Consider the following 23,250-nt stretch of genomic DNA (forward strand, 5'->3'; position numbering starts at 1 on the left):
TATTTTGCCATGTACTGAAAATATCTTGATCTTAAAATATCTTGAGAAAGACCCTGAGACTGAAAAAGTAATGCCTTTGCTCTCTCCATGTGTCAGTGCTGCTTCTCATCCCCTACTTTGTGAACTTCAAAGAAAAATCTGTAAGAAAAGAAGAATGATGACAAAGACCTCAATAACCTGAAAATCGTCTCTCTGCTTCTCAAAGAATATCACTGTGAAAATGGCCACGCTGATGTCAGCTCAGGAGAGGGTAACAATTGTGTCCTGTGTTTTGGTGCTAGCAGATACCAAAGTGAAGAAATGTAAGCTCATTGATTTCTGCTGCACAGATAGTGTGAGATACCATCTTATCTTTCATATGCATTAGTGAAGGTGGTTAAAAAACAGTGTATCTTCACAGCATCCCTTCTGTAAGGCAGGTTATTATTCAGTTCCACAAGGCCAAGAGCAAGTTATACTAACATGACCAGATTACAAAGAATCTTAAATCTTTCCTGTGATGTAGCAGCTTATCTTTATGTATACATGCCAGCCACACATCTACTGATCTGCCTGTGGTAAATGTGAACTTTTTCTTTGGTTAAAAATGCTCTTTCAGGTACACTGGACTATGCAAAAAAATTTCATGCAACCTCATACCTATCATACCCTATATCTAGCTTGTAACATCTCTATCAGGGGCATTTTATAGTCATGGGCATTTTATAGTGTTCAGAAATTTATTAACTGGACCACTGGAGACATAGACAGTGGCTATATATACAGTTTTTTGAAAGACAGCTGATAAATCATAGAATCATGGTCTGGGTTGGAAGAGACATTAAAGATCACCTAGTTCCAAACCCCCTGTCATGGGCAGGGACACCTTCCACTAGATCAGGCAGGTATGTAAGTTTTAATGCATGTACATAAGTTTGTAGGGAAAAACTGAAGATCCTTTTTCTCACTGCATGTTGGGTATGTATGTGCCTGGTGAAAGGGACACCCCCAGTCAGAGAGGGCTATGTCTGGCCTTACACAATATATCAGCCCTTTATTCTAACAGATCTACTGGTCTTCCTAAGTCCTATGGATACAGCCTCTTACCTGGGTATGCAAGATCCTCATAAGGGTTAATGGCTTTTTCTTTGGCCAGCAAGAGCCCTGGATCCTATTTTATAGGTTGTGAGCTGAAGAACAGAGAAACTTTGCTAACAGTCAAAAGTCACGGGAGAAATCATAGGGAAGTGGACCCAAACATAACTAAATGAACCCAGTGTCCAGATCACGAGGCACAGCCCTAAAGGGCTTACACAGCTCACAGCAAAACAAGCAAAGATGACAAATATTTATGTAATGGGTATTTGGAATGCAAATGGTATGCATTGGGTAATGCAGAGCAAAAGTTCCCTGTGATAACAGCAGGGTTTGCTTAAGGATATAGGGATTCTAATGCCATAAGGTAGCACCTACCACAATTTTATTTCATGTGCATTCCCTCAGCCCCTGAAGTGTCCCCCAGGCACCTCTGACTGTCACTGTAGAGCTAGTAGGTAAAATAAAAGCTCAGTGTCTCACTAACACTCCATTCAAGGAAATTGTTTGGATTTGGTCTTTGGGCTTGCTTGTTTTCAAAGGGATGATGTGACTGTTATTGGAAAGATGAGTCAGTGAAATGAGTTTTCCCATTCTGGAGGCGAGAGTTATTGGCTGCTTTTTAAAAAAATGTAACCCCAAGGGGCCTCAGGGCAGCCTCTGAATGAAGTTTTGGCTCCACACTCTAACATTATCCCTGAAAAAGACAAATATCCCAAGTCATTTTTTGTCTATGTCTGTGTTTAATAGACTTTTGCCTCAAGTAAGAGGGGTTTGTTTGATCAAAAGTGGGTGAACCATAAATATATGACACGAAACTGTATCGTTTCATAGTAAAAGAGTAGATAAGCAGAAACATGGTTAAGCACAAGGTAATGCTAAATTTGGCTGGTGCTTTTTGCTATTTTCAATCTCTGTAATATCAGACGTGATACGGCAAAACTTCCTTTCCCCACAAAAAGCCCGCTTAAATCTGAGAGAAGGAAGTAGTTAAATACCAAATTAAAGAAATTACTTCTTAAGTGGGCATCATTTTTAAACTGTATGCTTTTAGACTATTAGAAGATTATTTTCCTTGGATCAGAGTTACAACACTGAATGCAGTTATGCTAAAATGGAAATGCTTGTATTTTGAAAAATTAATAACAGAGTAGCTACAGATATTTTCCAACATTTGCACTCTCTTTATAACCTTCGGGGATTATTTGCACATAAGCCCCAAAGCCTCTGCCTCTGATGCAAAACCTCATGTGGAATACTGTGTGTGATTTCAGGCTCCTCAGTCCAAGACAGACTCCGGAATACTGGAATGAGTCCTGCAGGGCATCACCAAGGTGCCTGGGGTTGCAGTACTAGTTGTATTTTGGAGGTGTGCAGAGACCCCTTTTCATTTAAATTATTTTATTATTCTATTCTTTTCCCTTCTTATTCCTTATCTGTGTTCAGTACCATTCTGGTAAGCTTAATTCACTTCATCGCATTTTGGCAAATAAGGTTGTATAGCCCAGGAAGTGATTTGACTTCACCAGTTTCTAGCTGTGCTCTGAGACACTGGTTTTGTACCTTAAAAACTGAAACCTGACCCCCTGTCTCCCTGTTACCAGGCAGAGAGGCCTGGTAAAAGTCCCTGTGGAGGTTTGCAAAGGTCAGCGAGGCTTACTTGCTGGGTTTGACAGTTCAGAGCCACCCTTTGCCCTCCTCATTGCAGAGCTTCAGGTAGCATCGCTGTCTTTTAGATTCAGCCAGATTGCCTTCCCCAAACCCCCAAAGTTTCCTTGGTGTTGTCTGTTCAATACATTAAAGACACTTGATATCAAAATAGGTCAGAATCAAGCTTCCTAGAACACAGAAATTCTCTCCCTTGACTTTGTTCTCCTTTACTCGTTCACTCTCCGTATTAATTCTGCCATATGCAACTTTCCTCTTCACTCTTCCATTTTTCTTTCTAACACTTTACTAAACTTACTTACTGTTTGATCTCTGAGAACATTTATTTAACCGTACTGTTCTTACAAAATCCTTTTTCTTCTATTTCTGGCTTAACCTCTTTCTGGTTACAATTACCTCTCTTATTCTTTTTTGTCTTTGTCCTTTCTGAAAATAAATAACCAACTCTTAAGTCCCTTTGCCTACCTTCTCCATCCTCTCATATTTTCTCACCTCTGTCTTCTGTCTTCTTTTGTGCTGTAAACCTTTTTTTATTTCACCTGGCTTCTCACCACTCTATACTCAAGGTTGTTTTTCTGCTATTGTTTCCCAATTCTTTTTCCATGGCACTCACTCTGTTCCTAAGTAAACGGCCTTTTTCCCTGCTGTTGGTGTTGGCCATATGATGTTATTCTTTTGCCACCAAAATACTCCTAGATTATGAGTGAAGTTGCTAAAACACTCCAGAAGGTTTTCCCCTGCAGGGAACTCCCCTGTGTCTCCACTCCAAGTTTATTTTTCCTCTTCTACCTACACTGGTCTTGTCAGATAACCAAATGGTATCTGCATTTGTATCCTTCATTAAGAAGCTGCTCTCCCATGTTCTGAGGGGCCACCTATGAAAAATGATTAATATTATATAAAGCCTTCCCAAAGACTCCTGAGGAAACCACACAGCAACCCCTCCCAAAAATACAGTACCAATATCTTCAGGAGCATTGTGCCCAGAGAGGACACAAACATCCATCTCTCTGTTTTCCTGCAAGACAAGCCAGACATGGCACTTCTGCACACAGTGCTTTGAGGGAGGGAGTCATGTCATCCTCTCTGTGTAAATCACATCTCAAATGTTTTTTGAAGTCAGTTAAGTATACTTCCAGAAATGCATCCCGGAAAATGAAAGTACACAAGAAAAATAAGCATTTAAGAACTATGCTTTGCTTCCCATCCAAGGTTAATTTTGGATTCTCTGAAAATACAGACAGATGACAAGAAACAGAATATTGAGAGAGTGCAATAATTCTGCGCAAACCGCTCACCCACATACTCTCCCTTTTCTGTGTCTGGCTGAGTCATACAAGTCAACTTCAGGGAAAAGAATTACTTTTAAAAGCATGCCCCCTCAGCAACTAATCTTCCCTGGATATAGGGAAGGTGCTTCTTTGATCTCACCTTGCTAGGATAGCCAGAAGAGCACTGCAGGTATAAATGCAAAATTCAGGAAAGAAAGCCTTGGTCAGTAGCTGATCCATCTTCCGCAATTGTATTTGTTTTAAGATGGCAGTCAGGGTTCAGTGGTGGCAGGAGGATTAGAAGGTGACTCAAGTAAAAGTTCAGGGGAGTTTGTAGACCATCTGCTGTGTGCTGTTTCATGACAGCTGTCTTATTCTTTCTGACAATATCTGTGAGAAGTGTTAATATTTAAGCTGCTTAATAACTCCATTAAAATTTCTTTTGCTCTCTTCAGGAATAAGACATCACTTTGAACCTGATGAGCCACTTTCTATTAGCTCCTACCCAACAGTTTTACATAAAAATCTGGAGGTATTATATCAGCACAATGGGGGGCATAGGCACAAAGGATTCTGGTGGATCACCAGACCAACCCTGAACGCACCAGATCTAGAGCCAGGAACAGGCACATATCCGGACCTAAGGCAAGGATTTTTAACACTATGCACAGCCCAGACATGCACTCAGATGTACCCCTTGGCAAGCTCTTGCCCTCTGAGTGGAGAATTCTGGTCAATCCATTTGTGTGATCTCTGATCTCAAGGAAAATATAAGGATATGCCCAAGTAAGTTGCTCAGACCACCATTTAATTCTGTTGTGAGAGATCCAGGGGAAACTCTGAGTAAAAGCAGACTTCAATAATCATTAAAGTCTCTTCAAAAACTTTTTTCTTTAGCAACCAAAATGAACTTTGTGAGGTAGAAAAGACAGGCTTTCTTTTTCTTTTGAAGGAAAACACAGTTTTCAATTAAGAGAGTATCACTGTCATACAGATTTGGACATGGAAACGACAAATTGCTTTCCACATTCATTTCTTAGTAACATCTTCCATTCACCTCTGTGTTTCCCTGGAATGATAGAGATAATTGAATTCTTCCTGTACAAGTGGGGTAAACTGAAATTGTGGATTTGAGCATCTTTTCCCTACACATTCCAAAGTGCTCACAGAGAGCACCAATCAGGAAGGCTAGGACAGGATGAATGTATATCTTGCTGCATTGCATAGCAATGGGTGAAACACCAAATCCAACGGACTCAGTATTGCAGTTTGGTGGCACCAAGGGGTCAGCTCCAATTTCCTGCTCTAAACTTGATGAGTCCTCATCGACACGGCCGTCAGTGAGTACTTACTGGCCAGCACATCTCACAGGCAAATTTATAAGGACAAACCCATTACTATGTCACCATTCCTGTCTTACCAATTGTCAGTACCTGACTTAGGTGCCTAAATTAGAAAACCACCCTTCCTACCTCCCTTGGCAGTCAGTAGAAAGGGGAAAGTCACTCCCAAGGACAACTCGGAGTAGGCACTAACACTCAGGTGTGTTCTCATCCATTACTTGTGTAGGAAGATGAAGATCTTTTCAGATGTCCCCACTCAGGTTTTGTACCTTTCTTCCCCCTGCTCCTAGTCTGTTTTCTGAAGAAGTCACTGCAACATCAATAACCTGACAACCTGTCTGCTCTAAATCACCAGCACTGAAATATTATTTTAAAGAGGAAATACTATTTTACAGTTCAGATCAAAACTATTTTCAGTACTGATGCTTCCATTCATATCTCTCTTGCAGATAAGCGAAGCACATGTTCTGAAAAATCCCCAAACCTTTCTCTGTGCAGTAAGAGAGTCACTGGAAAGCCTTGACCATGTTCTATGCTCTCATCATGGCGCAGCAAGCTCAGCTTAGGCTCATGCATTCCTTGTAACTTACGTCAATTTATACCCAAAACTGATTGCATTAATTAAGCACTCAAATAGGACAAGGAAAAGACAAATTAGAAAAAATGGAGGTTATATTAAAATCATGTATGACTTAGCTAGTGGACAACTGTATTTAATTAACCAATTGCTAAATCTTAAGAACACCATTTGCCTGTTAATTGCTATATTTTAGCCAAATAACTCTACCAAGTAGATTTATCACAGAGTCTGGACTATAAAATCAATATGGGAGACTATGAGCAGGAACATTGCTTGCAAAAGTATAGAAGTAGCATCAAAATTTTGGCTTTTTTTTCTCCTCTGTTGGGAGAATTTTTCCTTCATAAAAGCTCTGAAGGAGAAAAAAAATCACTGACACATTTAAAAATTCCTGGGAACCAAACCCACTATTTTACCTATGATTCTGTCAGAAAAGAAAACCAAACCAAAACCAAAAAAACAGAAAAGCAAAGAAACAAACTAGAAAAAAAGTGTAACTACATGCACTCTAAAGCAGCTGGAGAGTAGCTATTTTGTCTGCAAGACTGAAAATAGTTCTCCATTTGGGAGACAGTTTTCTACAAAGGTGGAGTATTATTTTCCTGATGCTTTCTTTAAAGGACTATTGGAGAAAACAATGATTTACATGTGAAGTAAGAATAATAAAATGTTGTGGAATTCAGGTTGGAATTCAACGTAAAACAAGCAAAAAAATCAGAATGATTTTACAAACCGCAGGTAACAGAAATCAAAGGAACTCAATGAAAGCTAAGAGGAGGAAACACATTAAAACACTCTGTGCAGATCTTGCAGCAAACATGATGAAGGAAACAAAATTTCAGATGCAACTTAATTTGCCACAACTAAACATATCAATACATCAGTGACCACAAGAGAAGAGAACATTTTCCTTTTAATTATAGGGTCATCACAAGCAACTTTGGATTTCATTAAATCTCTAGACGAAGATACCCTTGGCAAGTTTTCATTAAATGGCACTCTGCAAATCAGTATTCTTATTCTTCATACACTGCATCTGCTTGCAGTTTTGTAAGAATGACTAAACCCAGGGTAAGAGCTTTTACACATGCAAATCTCAAAAGTCCAGATCGCACAATAGCACTGATATAAAAAAAGAGGCAGCTGGGATGAAAAACACTGGACTTCCAACCAGTGTTGCAGTGTAATTTACAAATATTCTAAGTGCAGAATGAGCTCTACAATTGAGAACACCCATGGTGCAAAGCTTGGGGTGAAGGAGGAATCCATGAACCTGGGAAATGCAGCCCCATAAAGTGAATAATACTTATTTCTACCAAGAAGGGTGTCTGGGCATTGCACCCCAGTCACTTTTGCAAGCTGTATCAAAGTTGTAGGTAGGTACTGCATCTCTGGGAAGCTTTGAGCTAAGCCTCAGGGACTGACTTCAGGACCAGGGAAAAGGGAAACTCACAGGCAGAGAGAGCAACCCATCCACATCTTTAACATTTCTGCTTTCAGTGCAGATGAAATGCACCCAAAAAGTGCCCATTCCTCTCCATAATTGTAAGGAAACTCAGAGTGCCTGGCTGGTGCACAGAACATGCACAGCATTGCCACAGGAACCTCTATCAAATGTCCATGGAGATATGACCTTCACAGGCATCAACTGTTCCTATTCATTATTCAAAGAGACTGCACACTGTCTGTCAGATTAAGGAGCTATGTTAGCTTTTATAGAGTTTTGGGGCAGAGAATCTACAAGAAACAGAACTTTTTCAGGAAGAGTGGGAGGATAAGTATACATTTTAAATAGTAACAAATGAGCAAATGCGTCTCATATGTCATGTTAACTGTGAACTCGGCCATTGAAGAATTCTAAAAAAAGTGGCTTCTCTTCCTAACAATGAAAATAGTCTCAAAAACACTTTGAAATGACAAATCCAGATATAACAAACATAAGAAGCATGGAGTTGCCTTATACACTCAATTGAATTGATCAGAAATTACCTAGACCTTTTGCACTATAGGAATTAATCCAAAAACTTCAAAAATGGAGCAGAGCTTTTATGTGTCTTCTTACAGAATTCTAGCACAAAATAAAATAATTATTGTACTTTATAATTTTTAAAGGGAAAAGTATAGAAAAAATAACAAAGCATAGGAAAATATAGAAATGCTATTTACAGATGTATTACATCATCTCAGAATATTGTCTGAGGGTGACAGAATGAACTCATAAATAATATGTTTCAAAACCTTCCATGGAAAATTACTTCAATAAGTTGGTTGCAAAGTGAAGAAAATTTTTACAGCTGAGCAACGATAGAGTGGAGATGGAAATCATCACCATACAAACAGAAATTAAGCTACAACCATATTAAATAATTTAGCCCATTAATTTATATATATATATATATATACACACATATATAAGGATACCTAATAAATGAAATTTACTGATATGAAGTAAGTCAGATTAGTAAATCCTAAGTAGGTATCAGAGGCAAAGGATGAAAACTCCTACTCCAGGGGGCTGCAAATTAGAAGCCTCTCTACTCATAAGTTATTGCTGGAGCATTGAACACTCACAGCAGGGAATGAAAATTGCTGTTACAGTAATGAGCTTGCTCAAAACTTTTTGGAGAAGTTCTACTCCTCACTGAAGAGACATTGCTTCGAAATGTGTGCAACCCCAGTGCGCACAAACCAGGTAAGCACACTTCTCTGAGTGTGATGAAAGATAACTTTATTCAGCATTTTGAGTGATGAAGTAATACAAATGCACCTACACATATGAAATCATGACATAGCCAGATCCTGAAAAAAAAAAATTCAATCAGATAGTAACATGGAGGTGAGAAAATATTAAGAATGTAAAGAAATCCACATGGTACTGCTAGGAGAAACTAGCTGAAACGTTCCATCAAAGGGTCCAAAGACCAGGGGTGGGCTCCACAGCACACTCCCAGGAAAGGTGCTCTGCTGCACCCAGGCCAGAAGACAGGTCATATACTCTGAAGATCTCATGCTTCAGCACTCAAGACCAGGAAGTCTGTGCCATGTCCTGTGCAACCACTATGAGGCTTCTTGGCACAGCCATGTAAACAAGAACCAGATCCTTTGATTACAAAGTTGGTGTTTTTCAAACATAAGAAAGATCCTCTGTGGGAAGGACTATGTCTATGATTGCTGTGCTGTAGTAAACACATTTTGAGTTACTGACTGCATAAACCTATAGGAATATATCTGTATTTTTAAAGAAATGCTACTTCTTTGAGTAACATAATGGTTTGGCAAAGTTCATTTTAGTGTTCCACGTGCAAAATAAGTTCTCTTTTGAGAGAGCAATTTAAGTATGGAGAAGACTAAGTAAAAGAGTGAAAAATAATAAGTACTCCTGTGATTTAACTGCTGGGTGATAGCTACAACCCTGTAATCAATCTACCTAACAAAATAAAAGATATACAGTTTTACCACTCAGAGATACAGCTTTATTGGGGTACCAAAGCTTTTTTCCGCACACCTCAACTTTCATGACTCAAGCTTTGCCATACACCCTAAAATACATGTGCTGTTGCCAATATACCAATGGAGAGACCACAGAGAGATCATAAAGATCATCTTGTGTAGAGGATCAAGGAAAAGAGGATGGTTATCTTGTGAATGAGATTCTTCTTTACAAGCATTTCAGGGAAGATGCCAAACAGCTTTCATATTTACCTTTTAAAGCAGATCAGAAATCAGTGTCTCTGGAAGACCACACTTACTTAATATTTTACCACTTAAAAAACTGGCTGGAACAATTTGCAGTTGATTGAGGTTATTTTGTGGAAAATGACAGCAGATTTTCTCATACTCCAAGGAGTAATTGCCTTTTTCTGCTTTCTGTACTGATGACTGCTTGATGCCCCATTACCTTGCTGTTGTCCATTCTGACAGTATCCTGTCCACTTTCTATCTCCTCAAGTCAGGACAGACACTAAGGTGAGTCAGTAACACTGTTAACAAGTAGTTTGCTCCCTCATGGTAAGAACCAGAGCAAAAAATGTAGGAGTGTTTTATTGCTTTCACATGTACAAGTACACTGGTACTAAACTAGGGACCACTGCTTCAATCTAACTTTAGTTACCCAGGGTGGATGGAATTTAGCCTACAGTATTTTAGGGAATAGAAACTATCAGAAAACCGTCTCTACACAAATAATTCTAATTAAACAAGTCAGTAGGAATGTGTTCAGACCAGCAGGGAAACTATTTCCTGTTATTTCTTATGCTTGTGTATGATAAAATAAAAACATGAGTTTTAGGGCAGTAGGGTCTGAGACATTTGAGAAGGATATTTAAATTTAGAAGAGAGCAGACTAGCAGTTGCCAAACAGTGGTTCATCTAGAGAAACACTGTCACTGACAATATTTGGATTGAGATAGAAAGCTAAAAAGTCATGTAACGGACAATTCTTATAAGTCTACCTCCAGAGGAAGTATCTTCCTGACCCTAAATAGGAAGTGTCTGACTTTCATCTTGGAACATGAAGTTTTATAACTTTTTGCATGTTATTTTTTATTTAAGGCAGCAGCAGAAATTCTTATTCAACTCATGCTAAAACACATGCTTGAGTAATGAGTTCTGAAACTCTTTGTGCTTTTTGGAGAGGTACGTTTCATCAGTTTGAGGGGTACTGCCATTTTAACCTCACCAGAAACTTCCTTGGGCTCGTTCTTTTACAGAACCTAAGGAAAATTTTGCTTATACCTACTGTATCATCCCTTGTTTGTTCCTTCACAGCATCTAATAGCCTGACCTTTCTGTCTCTGCCTCACACAGCAGCCTATTTTTGTTCCTTCCTCTACACCTTTTCCTGCTGTATTCTTATTTCAGAGAGGATCTGAGTTCAACACAGTGATTCCAGTTATACCACTTTACAACAAGGTTTTCTAAAATGCTGCTGGACATAGTCTCGCTTTCCACTAAAATGAGATTCCTTGGCAACTGTCTACAGGCAGCAAAGATTTCCTGGAAAAGGGAAAAAGTGGTCCAAGAAATGTGTGCAAGACAGTATGACAAGTTCTCTGCCTACCAGCCCACAAGTTTAGTCTTGCAGATATTCGGGGGTTACTCTCATGGTATGCACAAATCTATTCGAAGAAAGGCACTGACAGATTCTGCAAAAACCTAGTATATTAACATGGTCCACATTAGCCTTTTAGCATTTCCCAAATAGCCCCACATCTTTTTGAGATATCTTGCATCAAATGCCCCCACAGTATGAAACGTTAAAACACTTAATACTAGAATAAACATAAATTCTTCAGCTATTGCACATCAAAATTCTTTATCAGGAATATGGAAATTCTTCCTCCACTGAAAGAAAATTACTTTAGTGAGGCTCACAGCCCTGAGCACAGAACCTGAAATCTCAAACATCCTACAAATTGTAGGAGGTTGTGATGCTAGAGGAGTCTTACTGCTTCTCATAAAAATCCTTGAAGAAATAAGATGCCATCACTGAAAATACAAATATGCCCTAAATGATTGGAACAGAACTTTAGATAGGCAAAATAATCTTATCCTGTGTGCCGAGACACATCTGGCTAGACTGATTTCCTTATCTTGCAGCCAAACTGTTCTCCCTGCAGCAGTCATACCTTTCAGTGGGCTCTCTGTCCAGACACACAAAAATATCCAGAGGAGGACCTCTGTAAAAGTGTGTGTTCTGTTGGGCAAAAACTGTTGGAACTGTGTCACCGGATAAAGAGAATTATTTTTGAAGTACCTTGGGTTGTAGTGGTTAATGAACATGCCATTGTGCCAGCAGCAGAAATAAATGAGAGTCAATAATGTTAAGTTGAAGAGTTGAACTAGTGAAAGTGCCAGAGGAGCTGGATCCCTACAGATATACACAGAAGGCAAGAAAAAAAGATCTATGCATTGCATCACTCTGTATATTCCATCAGTAAGTGCCAGTGGAAAGGAAGATTGTAAGAGACTTTTATGTCTGACACCAGACAATTTGGGCAGACTTGTTCTCTACTCATTTTCACCTAAAGTCAGACGGAAGTAAAAAAAATGGAAAAGAAAAAAAAATAAGTGGGCTGCACCACACTGAAAATAAAATAGGTGACTAGTGTCTAAATCAAAGGTATGAAAAATTATACCAAATTGAAAGGATCTGTGACTGATCTAAGAGTGAAGACCCAGTACCCTAGATGAAAAGAGGACAAAGAGTTAACCAAGGCTTTGATGACAGGCCATACTGTGACTAGAATCTAAAATGGGGAAAAATCACATAATTTTCATGCCTTTTACCAGGAAACCCAAAATTAACATTTCCCCAGACATCTCAAATTTTGCATGAAACAAATTGCTCATTCCAGAATAAATGTTACTGTGTAAGGACCATGCTTGAATATCTTCAGCAACATTAAACCCCAAAACACCACATGAAAAAAAGTGCGAAGCAAACTTTTTTCTTCTGAAGTGCGACATTCATGCTTCTTTCACTTCACTTACTAGTATGAAGAACAGACTTACACCTAAACTTAAAAGCTGATGGAAGATGAAGGAGAGGGGGAGAATTCATTAAGACTATTATAATAATGATGAAGCTCCTATATTTTTGAAATTCCTTTGTCTATATTTTAATAAATGGTGAGAATACTGAAGTACTTACCATAGAAAGAAAATACAAAGAAAATACGTACAAGATGGCTGCTGCTTCTTGCAGACTTGATGCTTCTTTCTCAGACAAAAGTTTCAAATCACAGCTTTCCCCACAGAGAGCTCCACTACATCCTGGGTTTCATCTTTCCAAGGGAGAATCTGATCTGCAAACACGGACAGGTATTTTTTGCACTATACAGGGTGAGACAATGGTGGAACTTCCCAGCATAACACAGAACTTAAGGGTTGTTTAGTGAGGCAAGAGGGTCATGCTGTGTAGATTGTATCCCTGGACTTTTCTCACTTGCCGGGGCCTTTGGAGTGGTGCTCATCTACCCTGGAACAGATGAGGAGTGATTCCTACACAATCAAACACAATGAAGAAGAAATATAGTTTGCTCTTTTTTACACCACCAGCAAAATTTCAAGCTGAGTGACCCTTGCTTCCAAAAACAGGTCCAAGAATTCTAGGCCTGCTATCATTTGGAAAGTTAGCATACCAGAAATCTGCTTCAGTTACCATCACTCAACATATCCATTGCTTGGATTCAAAGAACACTGAAGTGAAAAAGTATCAAACAGAAGCTCAGACTGTTTGTTTATATTCCTTTTTGTTTGTTGTTCTTAATACTTTATTAGGAACCTCTTGTCAGTTGTCTATTTATAAGAACATGCAGAAATAAACAGAAGCTGCTCACTTCTACAGTGGAGACTCAGTGGAGTCTTTTAGTTTGCACAGAAGTGTCTGCAGTAGTCTTCCAAATCAGACACAGACAAGGTTTAACTACCTACTGTCTCTTCTTGAAGTGCATGTAAGGATTACAGGCTACTTGGGAGAAAATTAAAGCAGAATAAAATAGTTTACAGATTTAAAACAAAATCTGCTAGAACCAAAGAGATGCTTCAAGGTAAACAGAAGGATTTCACTTCGTTAAGCAATTTTTCCTGGCAAGAATCTAAGACCATAGCAGGTACTTATATTTTCTGCTCATGCCTCACATACACTAATGTTCATCACCAACTACAGCAATGTACAGAGATGGACAAAACCTTGGGTGGGGATTTTTAGTTCAAGGGGTAGTTTTTCCTTACAGACGAGCACAACATAATTTAATTTATTGCTAGCCTATTTTTTTGTTACAATCATTTTACACATAAAAAAGATAAAAGCAGATGTAGTGAAAAGGCATAGTAGATCAGACCAAAGAGCAGTTCTGTGTAAAGGCCCAGCTGCAGCCCTGTCTCCAGCAATCGCCAACAGCAATGCAATAGGCAGGTACACAGAAATACTTACCAATATTTTCCCATCCTTTAGAAATTTGTATCTTGAAGACTCATAAGCCAGAGGTGATGTCTCTTTTTAATAGCCCTTCATGGCAAGGTTATTCCCCTTTTTCATCCTGCCATATTGCAAACTTTTCTGCAGCCAATGCAGTTGCATTACACAAGTGACCAGCTAAATATTTCAGTTTGCTGAGAAGTTGTGTGTACATTAGCCAGTACCATTCTTACCCAAGGAACAGAGACCACATAAAAGCAAGACATGTTTTTTTTCTGGGGGCTAAAACAAATTCACTTACAACACATGATGATTAGAAAGGAGGAAACTACAATTCCAACAACAATATGGACAGTTTCTACTGCTTGTGGCACTGAGCTGCCTTAGTTATTTCCTGTCACAGGAACCAATTGCCAGTTGCTTGACACTGCTAACATCTCTGAGACAGCTCATCAACCATGACTTGAGCTTTTTACTGCATGGAACTTCAGAAGACAAGACTGTTCTTTGTGCCCATCCTGGTTTGAAGATTTTTCAATGGCTTCATTATTCTGAAGCTAGTGAAGTATACTTGATTTCCACTGTCATGGAGTTTTTAGGTAAGAACAGCATTTGTCTAAACACACAGGTTATGCTTTCACATCATCTGGATCCTTCATTTGGAAGAAAAATACTCGAAATAAATATGAGAGGAACCTCCAAGCCACCATGAAGCAGTTAAATTCTTCTGGAAAACCATGAAGAATGTTGGCAACATGCTAAATATTCAGACTTCTTGGTGAAAAAACAACCAAACAAAAAAACCAAACCAGGAAAATCTGAATGAAGAGACTAATTAGTATTCCCTGAGCATATTGAACTCAGGCTGTTATCTTGCTAGACAAGGACTTGCACTGCAAGGTCTTTTATTGAACAAGCTTGAAATACACCCTTATGTGAAGAGGCTGATGAAAACTTTCTTCAACTTCTTTGTTTTCAAGCACAACATGAGTTTGGTATTTCAAAGGGCTGGAAAAAAAAGAGTCACAGCACAACCCCCAAATCCAGCATTTCAGGATGAGATAATGGAAATCTTGTGCTTCTTAGAACTCTTCAACAGAGGGGCATAGCTGCTCAAATAGGACAGGTAACTTCTCTCTACTCAACTAGGTCAAAAAGTCCTAAGCACAATCACTCCCTCCTATACTCTGCCGGATACAGCTCTTCACCAAAAGAAAGAAATCCACATTTGACTCTCAGTGGTCCATCAGATGAAAGCTAGCATTTATCCCAAGAGCAAATCTCCTGGAAAAATCTAAACCTGGGTAAGGAATTCCTGAATATTCAAGAAGGAAAAAGGTCCTAAATAAATGTGGTTCAGTAACCTATCCACTTAAATTCTGCACCTGAATTTTCTAAGTCTTTCTGTTTCCATACAATGGAATGTCTAACTTTTAATGTCTAACTTTTAATGTCTAACTTTTAATGTCTAACTTTTCACCATAGTTTGAAAAGGAAGGCCACAAAATTATTTCCAACCAACAGCAAGCAGAAGCACAAACTCAAATTATGCTTCTGGTAAACAATTTGATTACAACCAGGGCTGGCTGATTATTCAGCTTTATCTATCACAAGCCAACTGTTAGCTAGGAGACCACTAAAGACAGTTCAGAAATACCTCTATTCACAAAGCCAAAACAAACATCAGTGTTTTCTAAAAGTGATGAGGACAATAAATATTGCTTTGTTGGTGTCTACAACCACTGTTATAAATGTCACTTCAAGGCAAAAAATAATATGAAAACATAGCTTTAATTCATGATGGGAAAATCACAGTTCAACTAAGTGGCTGATTTCAACAAATAAAGATTTGCAAGGTATAAAATGATCAGTTGCAAGAATACTAAAGTAAATGTAACTGTAAGGCATTTTTCACTGTTTGCATTTTAGTTTTTTGATTTGAGCTTGACAAGTAATATTTTAACAAGTTTGTACCTTATATTTTTTTCCATTTTAATAAAGTAAAATAAATTGAGTTCTAAACCCTGTATTCCATCTTTGTGTGTCTGTATTTTGCTTTTCCTGCTGGCAAATGAACATATCAGACAAACAAATGCCACACAATTAGGTTGCTCTGTCATATATGCTCCAGTGAATGTTTTTGAAGTCTAAATCATGGCACTAAAATTAAAAATTTTTGACCCATTAATTTTTCTTAAAGAGTTTGGTTTGGTTTAGTACTTGAACATCTTAAGTGCACATTTCCATACCTGTTCTTGTTATTCAACACCAGTTCTAAAAGTAATCCCATTGAAATCAAGGGAATTTCTTCCAGAAATGAAATTAATCAGTAGGAGGGAAATGGTAGATTCCAACTAACCTCTGAATTTAAGAAACTGCAGTTTTCCTCAAATTCCTGATTCTGTGTTGGAGTTACTTCTGTAATGCAGAGTTGATTGGTTGAATTTTGTTGCCTCTGATGGAATTAGTATTTTTATCCATTTAATCCTCCCTTTCTTTTTGGTACCATCATTCTAAAGTTTCAGTTGGTTCAATCCTATCATAAAAATATTTACTTCACCATCCATGTCCTGAAAAGCAGGTAAAGAAGACAGTGGATTTGTGTCCATCAGCATTTTGAGAAAAGCATGGTAAAATATATCATACAATACTTATTCTATAACAAGTGTCAAAAAACAATTATAGACATGATAAACATTTTATTATATGCCATTGCTCAATGTGTTTTGAGTTCTACTAATTCACCAAATTGTGTAAAACCACAGCTGATCATATCAATTAAATCTCAGATTTCCTTTTCCCCACAAACACATATTTTACCATTGAAGTTAATCATGCCTAGCATTAAACTGCTGTCAGCAAACCTTTATTTTGATAAAACATTCTGATAATAAAGTTGGATTTTTACAGTTCAAAACCTTTCACACAAATCAGAAACCAGCAAATAGTTTATATTGATTGGCAGCCTCTTTGAAAGCAATCTGGACAAATAAAAGAGTGTTATGCAGCTCAGGTGAAGACACAGTATGCCTGATGACGCAGAGGAATCAGTAACTCAATTTTGTGATAATAAAATTTTCTGCAATTTTTTTGCCAACACATCAAAATTAAACTTCATTCACCTTGCTATCATCTATAGCAAGTTTACTTTAAGGGAGTTATATTCATACATTAGTTACTTGTTTTAGAAAATAAGCACCGGCTCTATTTCTTTAATTGTTGTGTATTACACTGATGCTGCTTGTCTGGTAGAAGGCAGCCGTGCTACTGAACTCATGGTTTTTGTAGTCCACAGTCCATCCAAACTGCTGTCCTTGTGGCTTGTGAGACCATGGAAAACACCACTAGTGTTTTCAAGTGAAGTTTAGATGACAAACCTGTTTGTAAAGAAACTGTAAAGTTTAACTTCGGGTCTGGGGATCTACATTTGGCAACCACTGCCCTTACAGGCTGAGGAAGCTGTGACAGCAACGGAGCTGCCACTACTGAGAGAGGTCACCATTCTCCCTCCTGGCAGCGGTGCTACAGGTGATTACAAAATCAGCTGAAGTGTGAAAATGGGACATTCGCTATGGAGGCGCATGTTGTGTCTGAGAAACTTGCTGAACTCTCCAACTTAAGCCACATTATTTTAACTTTAGAACTTGAGGTTTTCCCCATTTAACTATTGAATGCTTCACAGAATAGTCTGGTTTTGAAGGGATCTTTAAAGTTCTAGTCCACTCCCCTGCAATGAGCAGGGACATCTTCAACTAGATCAGGCCTATTAGAGCTGCATCCAACCTTGCCTTAAATGTTTCCAGGGATGGGGCATCTTGCAAGGATGGAGAGAATTGGAGGATTGAGTCAAGTGGTGTAGGTTTTAAAACTAGTATGAGTTGCTCAGTTCTGGTCCCAGCACCAGATTGCTACATGTTTTGCTGGATAAATACAACTCAGTGCAAACCTGAAATAATGACTGTTGTAACACCAATTCTTCACAGTTGTCTGGAGACAGTAACTTGGTTTGACTGAAAAAATGAGAGCCAAAGAAGGGGGGTACTGCTATACAGTCATGACTGTATCGTAAGGGGGTACTCTGCAATACATTTTTGTATTTGTCTCCTCACCTCTCCTCGGTGGGATTTAGCTACAATATCAATTTCATTAATGTTCATCATTAGCACTTGGATGTGTATCTGGTATATTACTGTAAAGAAATTCTGTCTTGAATGAGTCCTTCTGAGAAGTTCTGCAGTGGATGAAAGCAAGAGCATTTGGTCAATCATCTAGAAGTACCTGAGAATCATATAGGCAACTTGGATTTGTAAATAATTCCAATCTAGTTTAGTTTTGGTTTAGAAAAATCCGTTCACTCACAAGCCCCTAAAGAGAGACACAGAGGTCCCCAAAGCCTTCTGCCCACTTTTAATATTATTCATAATGATTTCTAGGTGACTTTAACTGGGTTTCCAGCAGAAAATGGAATTTCATATACACTTATTTATACACTTATGAGCGAAAAAGGAAGGAAGCAGGTGAAGGACTGTGTCATGCAGTGCAAACTTACACACACAAGGGCCAGCGTTTGGATGGGAAGAAGAGCCCTAAACACTCTCATCTATGCCCTGTCCCAGCTCTCTATCTGCACCCATGCACCCAAAACACTGCACAGATTTCTTGATTTCACCAGCAAGGGAAGTGCAGGGGAAGCACGCCTGGGAAGCCAGGAGGAGGAATGAAGGACAATCCCTCCCAGGACTCTCATGTGTGGGGCATGTACAATCAGCACTGCATCATCAGTTCAAAACCCTACAGTCTGACACAAAGCCAGGATCTGTGGCTGCTTACAGTGGTGCCCATGGCCACTGCTGCCACTGCTGTTCTTGGCCCCACTGCCACCAGTGAGTGGTGCCTGACAAAAGGAACTGTGGAAACCCTGTGCTGTATTCCATCGCAACTGCTGGCCAGTTCCGGAAAGCCGTACTGAAACTGAAATGAGGTAGGAAAATCACTGATCTCCCAACAGCTGCAACTGGCAAAAATCTCCAGTTTATGCCCCTGAATGGTAAGACCCAGTAATGCTGTGCAGTGGCATTTGTTCAGCCCTGACTCATAGACAGAAGAATGCCACTGAATGAATCACCAGCAGCATTTTCCGCAGTATCTAACGAGGTAGCTCATCCAAATATTGATCAGTCCCAAGTCTCTCTAGTTTTTGAGATCTGAGATACCATAGTCTATCATGCTATTCACCAGTAAAATTCTGCATTTGGGAAAGGGGGCCTAGAGTGATAAACCAGGAGATGACCAAACATTGGTTGGTGCATCCTTGGTTGATAGGAGCTACCTTCTGCCCACTGTGAAGCTGTAAAAATTATATGAACACTGCTGAAATGCAAGAGAAATAGTAAGTAACTAACAGAGGGCTTTAAGGCAAATTAACAAAACCACTTTATAAAACATCTCATTCTGTTTGGTCCACTGCTGCAGAAGGTCATGAAGCCAAACACTGTGGTAAAATAATTTTGATCCATAACGGCTGAAAGGACAAACATTAAGCAAAGGATAATCACAAATTAGCATTCAGGACACCAGCTGAACATTGCAGGTGTTGAGGGAAGATAGTTTCTCCCTGCATAAGTTCCTAGAAAAGCACGTTTCTCCCCTTTCCTCTCAGATGTTGGACACTACGTACTTCAGCAGCAGGCAGTGCCCACAGTCCTGCTCTGCTCAGCCTCAGTCCTTTGATTTTCACTGTGGTAATGGCTGTATAGGAAAGAGGCAGCCCTTCCTACCCATCACTCTACCCAGCAAGAGCCCAGTCTGGGCAAGCAGGCTGATTTGATTTGAGTTGCATGTTACAGGAATTACTACTGCAGTAATCACCCAAAACAGTGGAGGAGAAGCCTTACAAGCAGCAGTGCGAATGCATCAGTGAGGTGGCTTTGGTGCCCAGTATCTCCACACAACACACCTCTCCTTCCCAAGTGACTACCATAACTGATGGAACCCAAAGTCATGGACTACATGGACTCAAAGGACATTTTATGGACATTTTTCAAGGGTGGTCCATTGACTAATGGAATAACATCTGTGTGTTACATCAAATTATGGGAAGAAGAGTGGTGGTTAGTGCAGTTGTATTGAATAACGCGGGGCCTGGGCATGCTGTAAAGGGTAGGGAACAAGGAGTGCAACATGTGCGGGGTGTGGCTGGGGTAGAGTTAAATTTCTTCACAGTGGCTATGTGAAGGGCTGTGCTTTGGGTTTGCGCTGAAAACACAGCTGATAATGTAGGGATATTTTTGTTATTTCTAAGCAGGGCTTACACAAGCAAGCCCTGACCCCAGACCCCAGTACAGGGCTAAGGTCAAGGCCCCGGTCCGGCCGAACCCCGACCCCACTGACCCCACTGACCCCATGACCCCACTGACCCCACTGACCCCTTCCCGCTCTCCCGCACGCCCCGCCCCCTCCGACCCGACCACGCCCTCCCGCAGGCCCCGCCCCGCCCCACAGAGGCCACGCCCACTCGCCGTAACCACGCCCCTCCCTCCGGCCGGCGCCCCCGCCCTCCCGCCCGGGAGGACTTCGCGCAGGCGCACTGCGCGCTGGTGCTAACTGCCCCCTCGCGGCCCCCCTAGTCCTCCCCAAAGATGGCGGCCGCCCGCCGCTGGGCGAGGCGGCGGTCAGCGCTGAGGCGGTGGGGCGGGGGCGGCGGCGGGAGCGGGGGGCAGTGACAGGTGCGGGGAGGGCAGAAAGAGGCGGCGGAGCGGCGGCAGCCGGAGCGCAGGTACCTCGAGTGGGCGGGCAAAGGGGTGGGGGAAGCGCCGCCCCTGCCCGAGCTGCGCCATCGGGAACTCCCCTCGGCGCTCCCCGCCCCGGCGCCGCTGCCCGCTGGCGGCGGAGCGCGGACTGTTAGCCGGGAGAGCCGCGGGGCCATGGCGGTGAGTAGGCGCTGATGGTGAACCGCCGCCTTCCCCTCCGCGGGGCGGCGAGAGGGGTGCGAGGGAACTGGGGCAGCGCCGCTACCTGCCCCCGGTGCCTGAGGAGCGGCGCTCCCCGCCGGGAAGAACCGGGAGCCGGCGCCTCCGACGGAGCCCCGCGAAAGAAACTTTGTGTCTCCCTCCCCTCCGTCGCTCGGAGGTGCCTCTGCCGGCCGGGGCGCGGGGATCCGCCCGCTGTCAGCGCCGGGCTGCGGCGCGGCGGCCGCGGGAGGAGGCGGTGGTTGAGCTGGAGAAAGAAGCAGCTGCGGAGCGCGACCAGAACAGCTGAGCCGGCTGTGACAGGCGGGGAGGAGAAGGCAGTGGTGGTGTTCGACACCTCTTTCTCGTTGTTGTTTTTGTTATTGTTGTCGCTCTCCGCCTAAGCCGTAAAGGTTCCCTCGTAACGCCCAGCTAAAGGGATTGAGCTTCTCTATGTAGGTAAAATAATCTTCCCGAAAACACGGTAATCATCTTGCCGACTGCTAGCAGAGGTATTATTCTTTCAGCCAGATTTACTCCCGATTCCCCCCGCCCAGAGTATCGCCCAACCTAAACAAACTTTTCGTTGCTTACAGGCAACTTAGAAAGTGAAACCAACTAAAAGCAAAAATGAAACTTTTCAGCTGATTTTTATTGTGCGAAGTAAAGAAAATAAGCAGTAGAAACAAGGGAAAATACATTTGGTAGGAGCAAATGTTATAAATGGCACCTCAAGACGTGTTAGTCATTTGTTTAACCCTATCAAAGGCAATTTATTAGCCACCTTGGATGTCAAGTGTTACTCTAGAACATTTCGTGTTATGAAGTAATTTCTGAGAAATGTTATTTGTTTTTAGAATTTAAGTCTGCATTTGATCAAATACATACCTGATTAGAAATGTCTTAAATTTTCAAGGAGACTTAAAATCTCTAAATTTTTTGTTGCTGAGTACTTGGCAGCTTCTGTCTCAGAAGCTGTAGGACCCAGTCCTGCTAAGCTTTCTGCTTAAAGCTATTTTGTTGTTATGGCAATGGGAAACTTTATGCTTTACACAGCATAGAAATTTAACTGATGTGAATCTACATCCATAGATGTGTTTATTTTCTGTGTTGTGAAATAGCATGAGTCACAGCAAATCAGTGGTCCTTAAAATTCAGAGAGGATGATCAGTTACATTTTTTCTGCCTCCTTTTCATTTCTTAAGGAAATGGTCTCAAAGAATTACAAAATTTAATCACATGATGAATGGGGAAGTAGCAGGCTGCCAGGTAGGGAGAAATCTGTACACACATGTGAAAGTCAGAAGTAGCTGAGGATCTCTAGCACTCAGTGTTGGCAAATTGGGTAGAGTTCTTGACAGCCAGTGTTTCTACTGAGCATGAGGGAGCAGAAAGGGTGCTGGTCAAGTTTGAAAACACAGCATCTAGTCTAGATTCACTCTCTGTACATAAGTCATCTTGACACACTTGTATTGAATCTGGGGGTTGTTTTGGCAAACTACACCAGAATGATCTTTCTGGTGACTTTGGGGGAGAAAATTGATGTGCTGTATCAATTCCATTGGTGCACTGGACACTGATTTTTGGCAGATGAAGCACTGGTTAAGAGAGACACAGATCCTTGTCCTCAGAAAGGCCAGGACTCAGTGGTCTGTTGCTTAGGTCACTTGGTCAGGAGGTGAGCAATCTGCTTTGAGCAGAGTCACAGGCTGATTACTGTAGATGATGATAATATTAAAGCAGAATTAGATGAGTGTCTCAGGGTTTTTTTCAGGGCAAATGGAGCTCTTCTGAGGCTTTTTGCTGTATGACAAGCTCTAGATGTATGAGTTACATGAGGCTCAGGTCATTACACCCAGCACTAAAGTTACCTGATTTCAGTCCATTAAGGGCATTTCTGCCTTTTTCCAGTTGGAATTTCTACTAGTTTGTGAACTTAAAACTCAAAAGCTTTAGATTTTTATAGGCAATGATGTAATGGATCTGCAGAAACTTGAATTATGATTTGGACTAATAACTCATTTGCTTTGGGCTGTGAGTCCTGTGGATCTTGGGATGCTTTTCTTTGTTATTCTTTGCCTTGTGGCCATTTAATTTTACTTGAATTTGGACCTCCATTGGCTAACTCAGTGTTATGCTGATCATTTTGGCTCAAGATCTCAAAGAGATCTTTTATAATTGTTCTTGCTGCTTTAACTGCTTAACTGAACATGTTTCTGCAGTGTTCTGTCTTAGGACTTAAGAAAAACTCTTAAAGCCTGACTTTAGGAGAGGTTCAATTTTTCATCCTTGTCAGTGCTTTCTCATAAATAGCTTTAACATCTAAATGCTTTTAGATGATGCCACAATTTACCCTGCTGGCAGGTCACTTCTGAAATAGCGTATGTTATTGTACAAGTGTTGGTCTCTAGAAATATTGAATGCTGGGAAGGTGTTAAGTGCTGGT

At 40.7% G+C, this 23,250-nt stretch overlaps 1 protein-coding gene across 3 annotated transcripts in view; it reads left to right on the forward strand.

Moving 5' to 3' along the window:
• The first annotated feature begins 20,581 nt into the window (after positions 1-20,581).
• The window catches only part of FNDC3A (fibronectin type III domain containing 3A), a 109,248-nt gene continuing 106,579 nt past the window's right edge, over positions 20,582-23,250 (forward strand). Inside the window, exon 1 of one of the 3 annotated variants that reach the window (XM_069010792.1) lies at positions 20,582-20,632. The gene's annotated coding sequence lies outside the window, so the exon portion shown is untranslated. Of the gene's footprint in view, positions 20,633-20,690; positions 20,787-21,298; positions 21,317-23,250 lie in introns of those variants that run through there. The other 2 variants (XM_069010782.1, XM_069010802.1) reach the window with 2 other exon arrangements.

The sequence above is a fragment of the Aphelocoma coerulescens genome, chromosome 1, assembly GCF_041296385.1.
Source record: "Aphelocoma coerulescens isolate FSJ_1873_10779 chromosome 1, UR_Acoe_1.0, whole genome shotgun sequence".
NCBI lineage: Eukaryota > Metazoa > Chordata > Aves > Passeriformes > Corvidae > Aphelocoma > Aphelocoma coerulescens.